This window comes from Notolabrus celidotus, chromosome 12, assembly GCF_009762535.1.
Source record: "Notolabrus celidotus isolate fNotCel1 chromosome 12, fNotCel1.pri, whole genome shotgun sequence".
Lineage (NCBI taxonomy): Eukaryota > Metazoa > Chordata > Actinopteri > Labriformes > Labridae > Notolabrus > Notolabrus celidotus.
This window is the reverse complement of record NC_048283.1, coordinates 33,764,702-33,777,646: the sequence shown is the minus strand read 5'-3', so window position 1 is coordinate 33,777,646 and position 12,945 is coordinate 33,764,702. Positions and strand designations below refer to the sequence as shown.

The window sequence follows — 12,945 nt, the reverse complement described above, 5'->3', positions numbered from 1 at the left end:
TGTCAGTGAAGAATTCACTCGGGAGGTGACATAAATTATAAAAAGGGAACCTGGTAATGTATGTGTGAAACCTGAATTTTCATAAACACCTGACTCTGTAATGGAAGCTTTAGTTTCTCTATCACGCCTTTTTTAATCTCTGTCTCTTCCCTCGCTGTCTCTGTCAGACTCTCCACTTCACTAGCCACAGAAAGGATGACTGAATGAGCAGGAGACTGGCGTTTTCTGATAGAGTTACACCCCACAAATGGAGTCAATCAAGGTGCCGGCTGGAAAAAAAAATCATTTTCTGACAGATGTGTCAGCAAGATTGTCAGGGCCTCCATGACAACAAATCCATAGCACTAAAAAGAAAAAGAAAAGAGTGTAGAAGGATGTGGCAGAGATGAAGAAAAAAAGAGTTGAGGAGAAGCGAGGACCCTGACAGAGTGTAAAACAGGAATCCTCCGAGTGGAATCCCAGTCAATCAGAGCACTTACCTTTCAGCTGTCCATAACGCTATTTCATACCAATTATTACCCCCACTGAGCAGGTGACAGGCTTGTGTGCCGGCGGCAGCGCCACGCAAACTCCCAGTAATCCCGAAATGACGGATTGGGAGGGAAGCCTTGCAGTGATTTGTGACAAAGTAACTGAACGTAGACTTCTGTACTTAGAAACGTGAGAGCAGTTTGTTTTCATGCTTATGGTAACACTCCCCACTTTGATTTGATGCAGGGGTTTTAGTCCGCCTCACCAATATACTTTCCCGGCTTACGGGGGCCATCGCCATTCAAGTTCTAAATTGAAAAATTGCTGTAGGGTGTCCATTTGGTGTTTACTGTGTATTAATCAATATAAATGATGTTTTTCCTCTGTGGGAAATATCTTTTATACAACGATCAGGAACAGCCGCATCTTTGATTTCACTTTGTGTTTTTCTCTTTTGTTTTGTTGCACTTTTATTTTTCAGCATCAAACTCCTCCAGCTTTTTTTTTTTCCTCCGCAGCACTGAAGCAGGCATATTCACAGACATGCTATAAAGATGGTCGCTTTGTTTGACTGTTACCCATAAAACCCCCAAACTCCTTCTTGCTTGTAATTTTTTTTCCTCCTGCCAAGCCCTTAAGTCTTAAAGCTTCCCGCCTGTTGTATTTCCTCCACATCAATATGTCACCTAGTTCCGCCACAGCAGGATGTCAACTTAATGCAACTCCGGGGTTAAGAAAACACCGTCCTGGGCCCGCTGACTGATCGCCTGTCGCCGCTCACACAAAAAGTTTAGAAATTTGATCCACCTGTCATGTTGCCTGTGATTATGAATCTCTTCCTCTTGCAGCTCTCAGGCCCATTCAGAGGCAGTGTAGCTTGGCCTTGCTCGGCATTAGTTACATGGATGAGAGAGCAAACTTCAAATCACTCCAAGTGAGAGAGAGAGAGAGAGAGAGAAAGAATCCAGCTCATCTTAATGTAAACAATTGGGCCCAGTGGTGAGCCCACCAAAATAGACACCGCTGTGAGGAGGACTTTCTTTTTAAAGACTACCCTGTAATGTGATTTGATTTACAGGAGTCATACAGAGCAAATTGGACTAATCTGATTAATACATGGACAAAAAAAAAATACAGATTTTCATAGAATAAAACCTAGAGGTCAAATTAATCTTGCGAAACATCTTGACATATTCTGCCCCTCCCTTTGTGTGTGTGTGTGTGTGTGTGTGTGTGTGTGTGTGTGTGTGTTTTACCTTTTTATCCCCAGACGATGAGAGCAAACACAAAAAGAGAATACGTGTTTCTTTATCTCTAACCCCTCGGTGAACTGCAGATGACCTTCTGAGTCAACTGCATTAGCTTTGGGGTGGTCAGACTATTAATGTGTGTGTGTGTGTGTGTGTGTGCTCAGGGGGTGCGAGAAGAGGGGAGAGAGAGAGAGAGAGAGAGAGAGAGGGGGATTTTTCATGCTCTCCATTACAGTTGTTTAGGTTAGAGGGGTTAACTCAATGAGGCTAAGTAAGTTTGAACTGTGAATCACATCAGCAGACTTGCACATTCACTTATGCACAATTGCAAATGTTCAACCCAGAGGTAATCACATTACATCTCCCCTCCCTTTGTATACAGAGCAGGTCTGAGGCAGGTCTAAATGAAACATGTTTCTTTCTGCTTTATTTAAATATGCACCGGGAAGGATCCACTCCTGTTTGCAGGTGAAAAGGCTCAGTGTCTGGTGCACTGATGCAAACTTGCAGCTATGCAACCTGAAGCCATTTGTCTAACCTGCCTTCTTCAAACCACCAAACTGAACGTATTGTTTTTCCGTTTTCAAACAGCTTTTTCCTCGACTGTGCCCCCTTTTGTTTTCTTTTCCCAGATAGAGCCTGAGACTGATTTATTATAGATTTTCTGTGTTTTGATTGTTTTGCTGAGAAGCCGGCTGGGAAGATGGGACTTCCAGCTGCTCTGGATGCTTGGGAGTCCTGGGAGTCCTGGCCCGGCTGCCCTCCCGGCTGGCCCGGCCAAGTGGGCATGCGCTGTAGTGGCCCACGGCGGGGGGTTGATGGGGCTGCAGAGGCAGGGCCAGAGAGGCCACAGATGCCTTAAATGACTTGGCATGATGGGATAGCGGAGGGGCAGGAGCACGGCTCGCAAGTAAATCAAAACAGTTTTTCAATTTTGTCGGGAATGTTGTCGGAATCTTAAAGAGGCAAATCAGACGAGGAGGAAAAGTCACACTTGTGAGTTGCAAAATATTGAAGTTGTGTCCATGTTTATTGCTGCACAAAGCTCTTTCTTGTGTTTCTTGTCATTTGCACTCCCTTAAATTAAAATGCTTTGCTTCAAAATATTTTCCTCTCTTGCATTTGAAAACATTCAGTCTCCAATCTTGTCTGAGGTTTGGGTTTTGTGCAGTGCATCACCCTTTTACGTCTCCTCTGCTGCACACATTGGAGCCAGGATGAAACTAGTTAGTCTTGGCTGACCATCTCAAACAAAGACGCCCCAGGAAGGACTTCCAACCTGCACCCATGATACCACAGCACCAGAAGGCCCCCATTAGTTAGTAATTCACGTGGAAGCTGCGGGACCTAAATATCATTATCAAGCAACAGAGCTGCCAGCTTTTTTGTTGAGCAGCAGTCTGCTGTGATGCACATTCTTTGACTTTGGAACAAATAAGAGTGTTTCTTTCTCCTTGCATGTCTGGAGTTGAATGTTTCTGACTAGAAAAAAGCACTTTTGCCTGTGCTGAGTTAAAAAAAAAAAATAATAATCTCCATAATAAATTACATGCTATTGATGGCTAATGTACAAAAAAAAAAGATCCAACCATTAAATCATATTCAAGTAATTTCAGGAGTGACTTATCCCCCTGATCCTTTACATCCTAATCAAGGCTTTTTTGATGTGCAACACTGATGCATCAAGTTTTGTGGTGATCATTTTAAACCACAATCAATCCCACTTGCTCCCATTTACGCAGCTCATACTGCAGCATACACATGTGGTATTAATACTTTAAATATAGACAGCTGCTTTTTTTCAGCCTGCACAAGTAAAATAAACTGACAAAGCTTTATCCCATCACATATGTTTTAATACAACACAATCAGTCAGTGCACATCAGTACAATGTAATGCAGAGACATACGACGTTTTTCAGCTCCTCCGTAAACAAACTGTCTCCTGTGACAGAGCTCAGCACCGCCGCTCACTCTGTGAAATGCAGGAAAAAATGTAGGTGATCAGGTGGGACGCGGAGAGAAAGAATGAGAGAGAGAGGGAGGGAGGGAGAGAGAGAGAGATAGAGAGAGAGAGAGAGCGAGGGAGAGCAAAAGAGAGAGAGAAGCCAAACTAGTCCCTTTAACTTTTTAAAGACTTTTCAGCATTTGTTCTGCACACTTACCTACGCAAACTCCAAGGGGCCGCAGTGACTGGGGTCCCATTTCAGGCCCAGCGTGGAGCCGGAGAGCTCCTCAGCTGTAAAATGAGAGCGCCGGAGCGCAGTGTGAAAATGGATTAGCCTCGCTGAGATAAGGGGAGCCCTCAGCGAGCCATGCACGCCTTCAATGGGGAAAAAGAACTGCTGTACAAATTGTTTTTGGTACATTAAGTACCTGTTACTTTATTTCACAGATGGAAAACAATAACACAGGCTCCGGGGTTGGAACCACGGCTGCACAGAGGAATGTGAGAGGTTTGATTCACCTAGCGCCCTCGGAGTTTGCCCCGTTTTTCTTAATATGCAAAGTGATTTTGGTAAAGGAGCTTTGACTGAAGGAATTCAACAGATTGACAAACAGAGCATATGATGATAAATGACAAAGTGCCAGGCTGGCAGCCAACAGGCTACTGAGGGAAATCATACAGAATATCAATGTTAATAAAAGATAAAGTAAAAAAGGCTGAATGTTCCCACTCAGCACACAGAGCAGGGATTTTTCATTAATAGGCCCGCTGCTGCACCAGGGCCCCCCAAATTAAATGAGTGTGTCAGATCCTGGATGATTTATACATTTGGACTGATCTAACAGCTCTGTGGAACAGCTATGACACTCTGACACGCCAACAATGGATATGAAAAATGAGCCAATACCAGCGCACTAAATCTGAGACTTTCAAAGCCAAACGCACGCATAGAATCCAAACCTCCAACATACTCGCAAGTATAATGAAAATAAAGTGGGGAGAAAAAAAATCCCCATAAGATTCTGGGCACAATTTTAGCTAAATCATTCAGTGTTTATATGAATGGAGTGATGGAGACAAATTCGTCCGAGCGGAGAGTGGCAGTACTTTGCTTTTTCTGATGTCTTTTTGCGGCTGTGTGGAGAGCACATCACTTTACAGCTAAATGAGATATCAGGCCTATGCTGAGCTTTGACTCAATAGGAAAATGTCAAATCAAGTTAGTGCTAAGGTGCTTTTCAAAAACACCTCAATTCTGCCTCTCTTTCCATCAAATTTAAAATGCAATTGATGGAGTAGCTCTCCCTCTTTTCTTTCAGGCAGCTTTATTCAAAGAAAAAGACGTTTGTGAATAAAAGCTATACCATACTTTTTCAGTGAGCACAGCAGAAGCCAGAGCTGTGTTTATAATTATGTTGTGTGCGAGGCTAGTGGCCTTACTCACTTGTTAGATGAAGTGATAAAATCCAACATGATGGACTAAAGCATTTTTGCTTTTCTTAGTATTGTCCTTTTACCCTCTCATTCTCCGTCTGATGAAAAACTGCACTCGGTGTTCCTCAGAGCTCAGCAGATTTAGAGGAAACAATTACCAGTCCGGTGATCTCTGCTTCTCCAGTCCTGCCGATAAACACCCAGCGCCCTGAGGTATGGTCTGAAAATGATACAGTTTTAAACGGGTTAAATTTCATTGTTTCCTTCACCCGCTCCTCCTCCTCCCCTCTAATTTTCCTCCACCGTCTCTCCCTCTGAGCTTTTATTTCACAAAAGTGTGAACACATTTTTTTGTCGATGGAGGCAAAAAAAGAGAGAAACGATAAAAGAATATGAAAAGCCCATCTTCACAGAACATTAGACATCGCAAAACATCCCAAAGCTATGATTGGATATATCAAAACTGACAAGTAAAAGTTGATTGCTGAGCATCTATTGATTGAGCCATATTTCACTGGGAGAGCACAGCCTCATAGTTGTCTTCTCAGTGCACCAAACAATGCTGCAGAGCTACATTCACCGGTCAGCGGTGATACACTGAAACAGTCGGTGTGCTACAGTTAGCAGCTCTTATTATAATGCACTCACACTCAGGAACATCAGCTAGATGTTTAAAAATGACAATTCAATGAGTTTTAAAAAATAATGTCTTTAGAAAGGCGAACCAGAGACAGATTTCATGAAGTAGGGCTGCACATTATATTTCAACCTGATAAAGGAAATATTCTATTACCATTTCTTTTTTCTGATGACACAGTTTTATCTGGTGAAAACAACCTATTGGAGTTGCCTTCATTTCATTATTCACAAGCGTACACATCCCAACATAATAGATGGTAGTACGTTCCGCCATTACCTGACGAGAGAGCAAACATGGCGTCACTTGAGGATAACCTGATTGCAACGTGCAAAACATGCGCAGCTCGTATCTTGCGAGGCTGAAAAAAAAGCACATTTAAAGGTGACATATCATGCTTTTTTCATCAATATATATTGGTCTAAGAGGTCCCCAAAACATGTCTTTAAAGTTTATGCTCAAAAAAACACTTTGAAATCAGATTTTGGTCTGCCTGAAAACCCCTCTTCTTCAGTCCTCATCAGAACAGTCTGTTTTCTCTCTGACCACGCCCCCTCCGGAAGTGGATGTGCCTCGGCTCTCCAGCACGTTGATCTAATGTTTACATGTTGGCTGAATATACACGGCTGCTCACAGACCCGCGTTACTTCAACCCTCTGAATCTGATCCAGAATCTGATCCTGACGGAGAGGCGCCTGTAGCAGGACCTTTCTGAAGGATTGGTCACAGATTTAGTGTTTCTTGTTGTTTTATTTATCAGTATGTAGACGTGTGTCTTGGTACATAGCTACGAACATGTAGCTATGTGGCTATGCTAACTAGCGCTAGCACTTATCCATGATAAATAAAAATCATCCACTAGATCTTCAAATCTGCAGACGTGGGGAGTAAAACCGACCTCTGCCAGAAAGGCAGCAGGACCTTTTCTGAAGGATTGGTCACAGATTCTGTGTTTCTTGTTGTTTTATTTGTCAGTATGTCGACGTGTGTCTTGGTACACAGCTACAGCTACAGCTATGAACATGTAGCTATGTGGCTATGCTAATTAGCGCTAGCACTTATCCATGACAAATAAAAATCATCCACTAGATCTTCAAATCTGCAGACGTGGGGAGTAAAACCGACCTTTGTGGTTATTAAGACAGCCTACAACTAGCATGCCTCCCTCCTAAGCTCCTTGTTAGCACACATTTGTGCAGGTAATGAAAAACAGAGGAGGGGTTGAGTTGTATTTTATACAGTCTATGGGCTGAACAAGCTCCGAGCTCTGACTCCGTGACAGACAGGATATTGTTGTGATGTAACAAAAACACTGAAGTCTGAAACGGCTCGTTTCACACACATTTACAGAAAGGTGGAGAAATCAGAACAGGGGCAGAATGGATTTTTTTCATTTTCAGGGGGTTTGTAGACATGCCAGGGAAACATATTGAAACATTGAACAGCATAATGTTAGCATGCCGGTGTTAGCTCATTTTTAGCGCACAAACACAACAGCACTATCAATCTTTCCTGACTTCTTCCAAGACGGCAAATTGGCTCAATTCCCAAAATGTCAGTTTGGATTTTGTGTTAAAGTTGAGTTTTCATTGTTGTGTTTTTTTAAAAAAAGAGATGTGTGTTATGGTTTTAATTTTGAATTAAATGGAAGAAAGATAATGAAAGACAGATACAAGCTGTAATGGTGAAGGGAGAGGAGGTAAAGCAGCAGTGATTTATGGGTAGTAAAAGTAGAGTTAGGTCATGAGAAAGGTGAAAAACATGGAAGGAGAGAACCGACAGAAACACCCTCTGAAGCTTCCCCAGCTTCTATTTGATCATCTGACATTTAGTTATGACAAGCACGCAGCTCTGTGATCATGTATAATTTGTGTCTTTATCCCCTCACGAGAGAAAGGAAGAGACAGGGAGAAGAAGGGGATGAAAAATAGGAGGGATGCTGACAGCGAGTGAAACACTTGAGCTGTAGAGAAGGCCAAGCGTACGGAGCGCAGCGCGGCCCACGAGTGATTGAATGATCCCATTCTGGGCTCTTTGTTAGACACTAGGCAGCGATGTATGAAGATTGATACACAAGTGCTCGACTCGGTTTGCTGGATCATCAAACGGATTGATATTATACTCCAGCCAAGGATGAAGACAAAGTAAGTGTTATCATACTCAATACTGGGGCTTGTCAGAGGCGGGAAATCATCCAGTGTCACCGGTTATGGGAGCATTTCGCAGACTGTCATGAGAATTTATCTGGCCGATGTGGCGCTCTGTGGCAGTCTGCTGCTGCTGGTGGAGGCCCCGGCTGTACCGTAAAGATCTGAGCCAAAGATTGAATTACAACATCGTGCTTTGGACTACATTTATTTCACTACTATCATGTTTGTCCCCGCAGACACTGTAAATCCCCGCTCTGCTTATCAAGCAACCATTTATTGTCGTTCAAATAACATTATTCACGGTGATATCATTATTTAGATAACGTACGCATTACAGCCAATGATTTGTTTATCTGTTGTACAACATGAGCTCCGTACATTACCCCTGAGGTTTCCTGCGGCTCCTCATTATTCCTCAGGCCTGGGAGCAGTCAGAGCAAAGTGACGGTAACAATCCCAGGATCTGTTTGGTGTTTCCATTCAGGATGTTACTCTGAGCTTTTTAACAACATTAACAGAGTGAATTTCAGCATGGTGTAAATCAAAAGCAGAGCGTTTTACCTTCAGCTTTTTGAAGACTGGTAAATAGAAGTTGTGGGAAAATGAAGAAGAGTTCCTCTTTACAGTAATTCTAACAGAGAAAAAGCTTTGCAAGAGGAAGCACATGTTTCAGTTTGAGAAACAAGACTACAGGTGAAAGCCAGAAGTCTCCTTTATTTCAATTCTTCTCTTTTTTTTGTCATAGTTTTGTTTCGGTTATACTCTCACCCTTTAAAATTTAACATTGGGATTCCTACCTTCCAATGTTGAAGCAACCCCCCAAACAGATGTATGAACACAGCAGTTACACCAAAGCAAGATCTTTTCTGATCTCATCTCATTCATCTCTCATTTTCTTCATGGAATCTCTTCACATGGTCAGTTCTGTGAAGCAATTCCCTTCAACATTTGGGGTAGCAATACTGCAAGTTAGTCTTTGTGTGCCATGTTTCTTATATGAATTGTCTTGTTGAGTTAAGTCTATATTTTGAACGCCATTCAACAGAAAAGCATTGCCCGACATCTTCATCTGTGTTGGTATGTTAATATCAGTTAATTCTTAACCTTTCACATTAAAGGTGACATATCACGCTTTTTTCATCAATATATATTGGTCTAAGAGGTCCCCAAAACATGTCTTTAAAGTTTATGCTCAAAAAAACACTTTGAAATCAGATTTTGGTCTGCCTGAAAATCCCTCCTCTTCAGTCCTCCTCAGAACAGTCTGTTTTCTCTCTGACCACGCCCCCTCAGGAAGTGGATGTGGCCTCGGCTGTCCAGCACGTTGATCTAATGTTTACATGTTGGCTGAATATACACGGCTGCTCAGAGATCACGTTACTTCAACCCTCTGAATCTGAACCAGAATCTGATCCTGACGGAGAGGCGCCTGTAGCAGGACCTTTCTGAAGGATTGGTCATAGATTTAGTGTTTCTTGTTGTTTTATTTGTCAGTATGTAGACGTGTGTCTTGGTACATGTAGCTATGTGGCTATGCTAACTAGCGCTAGCACTTATCCATGATAAATAAAAATCATCCACTAGATCTTCAAATCTGCAGGCCTGGGGAGTAAAAGCGACCTCTACCAGAAAGGCAGCGGGACCTTTCTGAACCATTGGTCACAGATTTAGTGTTTCTTGTTGTTTTATTTGTCAGTATGTCGACGTGTGTCTTGGTACACAGCTACAGCTACAGCTATGAACATGTAGCTATGTGGCTATGCTAATTAGCGCTAGCACTTATCCATGATAAATAAAAATCATCCACTAGATCTTCAAATCTGCAGACGTGGGGAGTAAAACCGACCTCTGCCAGAAAGGCAGCGGGACCTTTTCTGAAGGATTGGTCACAGATTCTGTGTTTCTTGTTGTTTTATTTGTCAGTATGTAGATGTGTGTCTTGCTACACAGCTACGACATGTAGCTATGTAGCTATGCTAACTAGCGCTAGCACTTATCCATGATAAATAAAAATCATCCACTAGATCTTCAAATCTGCAGACGTGGGGAGTAAAACCGACCTTTGTGTTTATTAAGACAGCCTACAACTAGCATGCCTCCCTCCTAAGCTCCTTGTTAGCACACATTTGTGCAGGTAATGAAAAACGGGGGAGGGATTCAGTATTATTTTATACAGTCTATGGGCTGAACAAGCTCCGAGCTCTAACTCCGTGACAGACCGGATATTGTTGTTACGTAACAAAAACACTGAAGTCTGAAACGGCTCGTTTCACACACATTTACAGAAAGGTGGAGAAATCAGAACAGGGGCAGAATGGATTTTTTTCATTCTCGGGGGGTTTGTAGACATGCCAGGGAAACATATTTCAGGTAAAGAACCACTAAAAAGTTAATTTTGCATGATATGTCACCTTTAAGTTTGCTGGTTTAATTTGACACAGTGTGTCTTCATTTAATGTCAAATTTGGATTCAGAAAGTAACCGCACACCACAATAAATCTTTTCAGCCATGTATCAAATATTGTGTGTTCCAAATGTAGTTTTGAAAAGAGGTAAAGAATGGAAAAGTCAAATCAGTGTGGTTTAAATCAAGAGGAATAGTAGCGTAAGGGAATCCTGAAACATTGACACTGTCACAAGAACTACCAGTGTTTGCACCATAATTGCCCAGGTCCCTGCAGACACAGGACTGGGGCCTGGACTTTAAAGAGTCATGGGGGCATCTTGTAAGAGTGGAAGAGGTAAACAGCACAGGAATAAACATATAAGGTGCATGTAAGGAATATACGTCGGACAGAATTCAAAGGGTTCCCTGACACAGTAGAAAAATCTCCATAAGCTGTAACAAGCACTGTAACAAAAACTCTGAAAATAAACCACTTTGAATCCATTCATTCTGAGCTAACCTGTTATGGTCCTGATTTGTTGTGTGATTTGCCCTAACCCTCTCTCTCTCTGCCTGCAGGTTGCATGGGTAGGGGCGGGGCCGGTCTCCTCAGCAGTGAGGCTCATCAGGCACACCTGTCCCTGATCTGCTCATCAGCACTGGCTTCTTAAGCCACCACCAAACACTCCTCCAGTGCCAGATTATTCCTCTAGCCGCATGCTCCATGTCCCGTTGTAGCCTTGCTCCTGAGGAGATTCAAGCCACGCTTTTCTGCTTACTTATCTCGAGTTGTTTCCAGAGGATTGATTCCTAGTTTTTGTTTGTGAGTTTTTGTTAGAACCTTTTTCCCCTTTTGGGTGATTTTGTGTTACTCCTAGTTTTGTACTTTTTCTCAGTTGTTTTTACCCGCAAGGCGCTTTTTGTTGAACCTTGGTTTTTGCTTAATAAATACTTTTTCCCTGTACTCTGCATTTGGGTCCTAGTCCTTTGCTCAAGCTGTAACATAACCGAGATTAAAACAGAGATCAAAATAGGAGTTGGGGTCCATAAGATCATAAAGATACCTAAGCTGCTGTTTGAGTGACTGCGGGTATAGAAGCAAGACTTACTGTGAGAGAGGCCACTGATCTGATCTTACAAAATGAGGGAGCAGATCGGGATTTGGTGGGAAATTTAGGAAACACATGGAAAAATCCCACACATGTAAGGTTTCCTGCTGCTGCTTTGAAAGCACAGATTAGTTTGCAATAAGAATAATCCTTTTTTCTTTGGAATTTAAATGTTGATTGATTTTGGATAGTTAATAGTTATAGATGTAAGCTATGAGGATATCAGGTCATGATATAATAAAGCAGAGAGCAATAGAGATGTTATTTATAAAGCACATTTCATTACAAGTCAGCTCAGTGTGCTTTACATGAAGAATTCAAAACATAAATACATTTTTTTTTAAATAAATAGAATAAACAAAAACATAAAAACAATAGATACACCCAACATACATCAGACACAGCGATCAAGCAAACAGCAAGTGTTGCTGCACATGCAGCCAGTCACATCAGTTATCATATTATTCATACGCTTTAGAAATAAATATGTTTTGAGGTTTTTTTTTAAGTGGAGACAATAGTGATGGACCTGTGGTCAGCAGACTTTGATTTGACTCTGGGTACATTTAAAAGATGACATAGTCCTCCTGTCTACCACCCAAGCACAAATGCAAACCAAATTCACAAAACTTGCCAAAACAGCAGCCACTACAGGACTTCACATCAACAAAAGCAAAACAAAGGTGATAAATATAGACCACAAAACAAACAACACCATAAATCTGGATGGAGAGGCACTAGAAGAGGTGGACACATACATATACCTGGGAAGCATTGTTGGGAGGGATGGAGGCAGCGACAAAGACATACAAGCTAGAATAGGGAAAGCTAGAACAGCTTTTTTAATATTACGGCAAGTATGGAACTCCAAACACATCTCCACGCAAATTAAACTCAGCATCTTCAACTCCAACGTCAAGTCAGTTCTACTGTATGGGGCGGAAACATGGAGAACCACAAAAGCAACAGCAAGCAAACTGCAAACATTCATAAACAGATGCTTACGACACATCCTAGGAATCTACTGGCCTAACACCATCACAAACGAAGAGCTCTGGCAAACCACACAACAAGAACAAATAGAAACACAAATAAGACGCAGGAAATGGGGCTGGATCGGGCACACCTTGAGAAAACCATCCTCCAACACAACCAGGCAAGCCTTAACCTGGAACCCCCAGGGGAAAAGAAAGCCGGGAAGACCCAAAAACAGCTGGAAAAGGTCTGTCGAGGCAGAACTCAAGGAGAAAGGAACATCTTGGAAGGAAGCAGAGAAGATCGCTCAACGCCGAACCAGCTGGAAGAAGTTCATAAATGACCTATGCTCCCCCAAGAGCCAAAGGGTTTAAGTCAAGTAAGTCACATTTAAAAGACTTCCATCTGATGACCCAATGATCCGGGTTTGGTTATACACTGTGAACAAGTCAGAGATGTACTGGGGAGCTGAAGCATTGAGTGCTTTATGGACTAGTGATAGGATTTCAAAGGGATTCTGCATTGAAGGGGAGCCAATGAAGTGTTTTGAGAACCGGGGTGATATGTTCAAATGTTCTTGTGTGTG

At 42.2% G+C, this 12,945-nt stretch overlaps 1 long non-coding RNA gene across 4 annotated transcripts; it reads right to left on the bottom strand.

The window, feature by feature from the left end:
* Window positions 1–3,567: 3,567 nt before the first annotated feature.
* On the bottom strand, window positions 3,568–8,380 carry LOC117822875. Of its 4 annotated transcripts, XR_004633269.1 has the most exons (5): window positions 8,273–8,380; window positions 6,019–6,100; window positions 5,113–5,322; window positions 3,886–3,959; window positions 3,568–3,695 (listed from the first exon to the last, which is right to left on the bottom strand). It is a non-coding gene; the product is annotated as an uncharacterized LOC117822875 (long non-coding RNA). The 4 variants fall into 4 exon arrangements; XR_004633271.1 differs by lacking the exon at window positions 6,019–6,100 and having other exon boundaries at window positions 8,268–8,365; XR_004633270.1 differs by lacking the exon at window positions 6,019–6,100 and having other exon boundaries at window positions 8,273–8,341.
* Window positions 8,381–12,945: the final 4,565 nt, after the last annotated feature.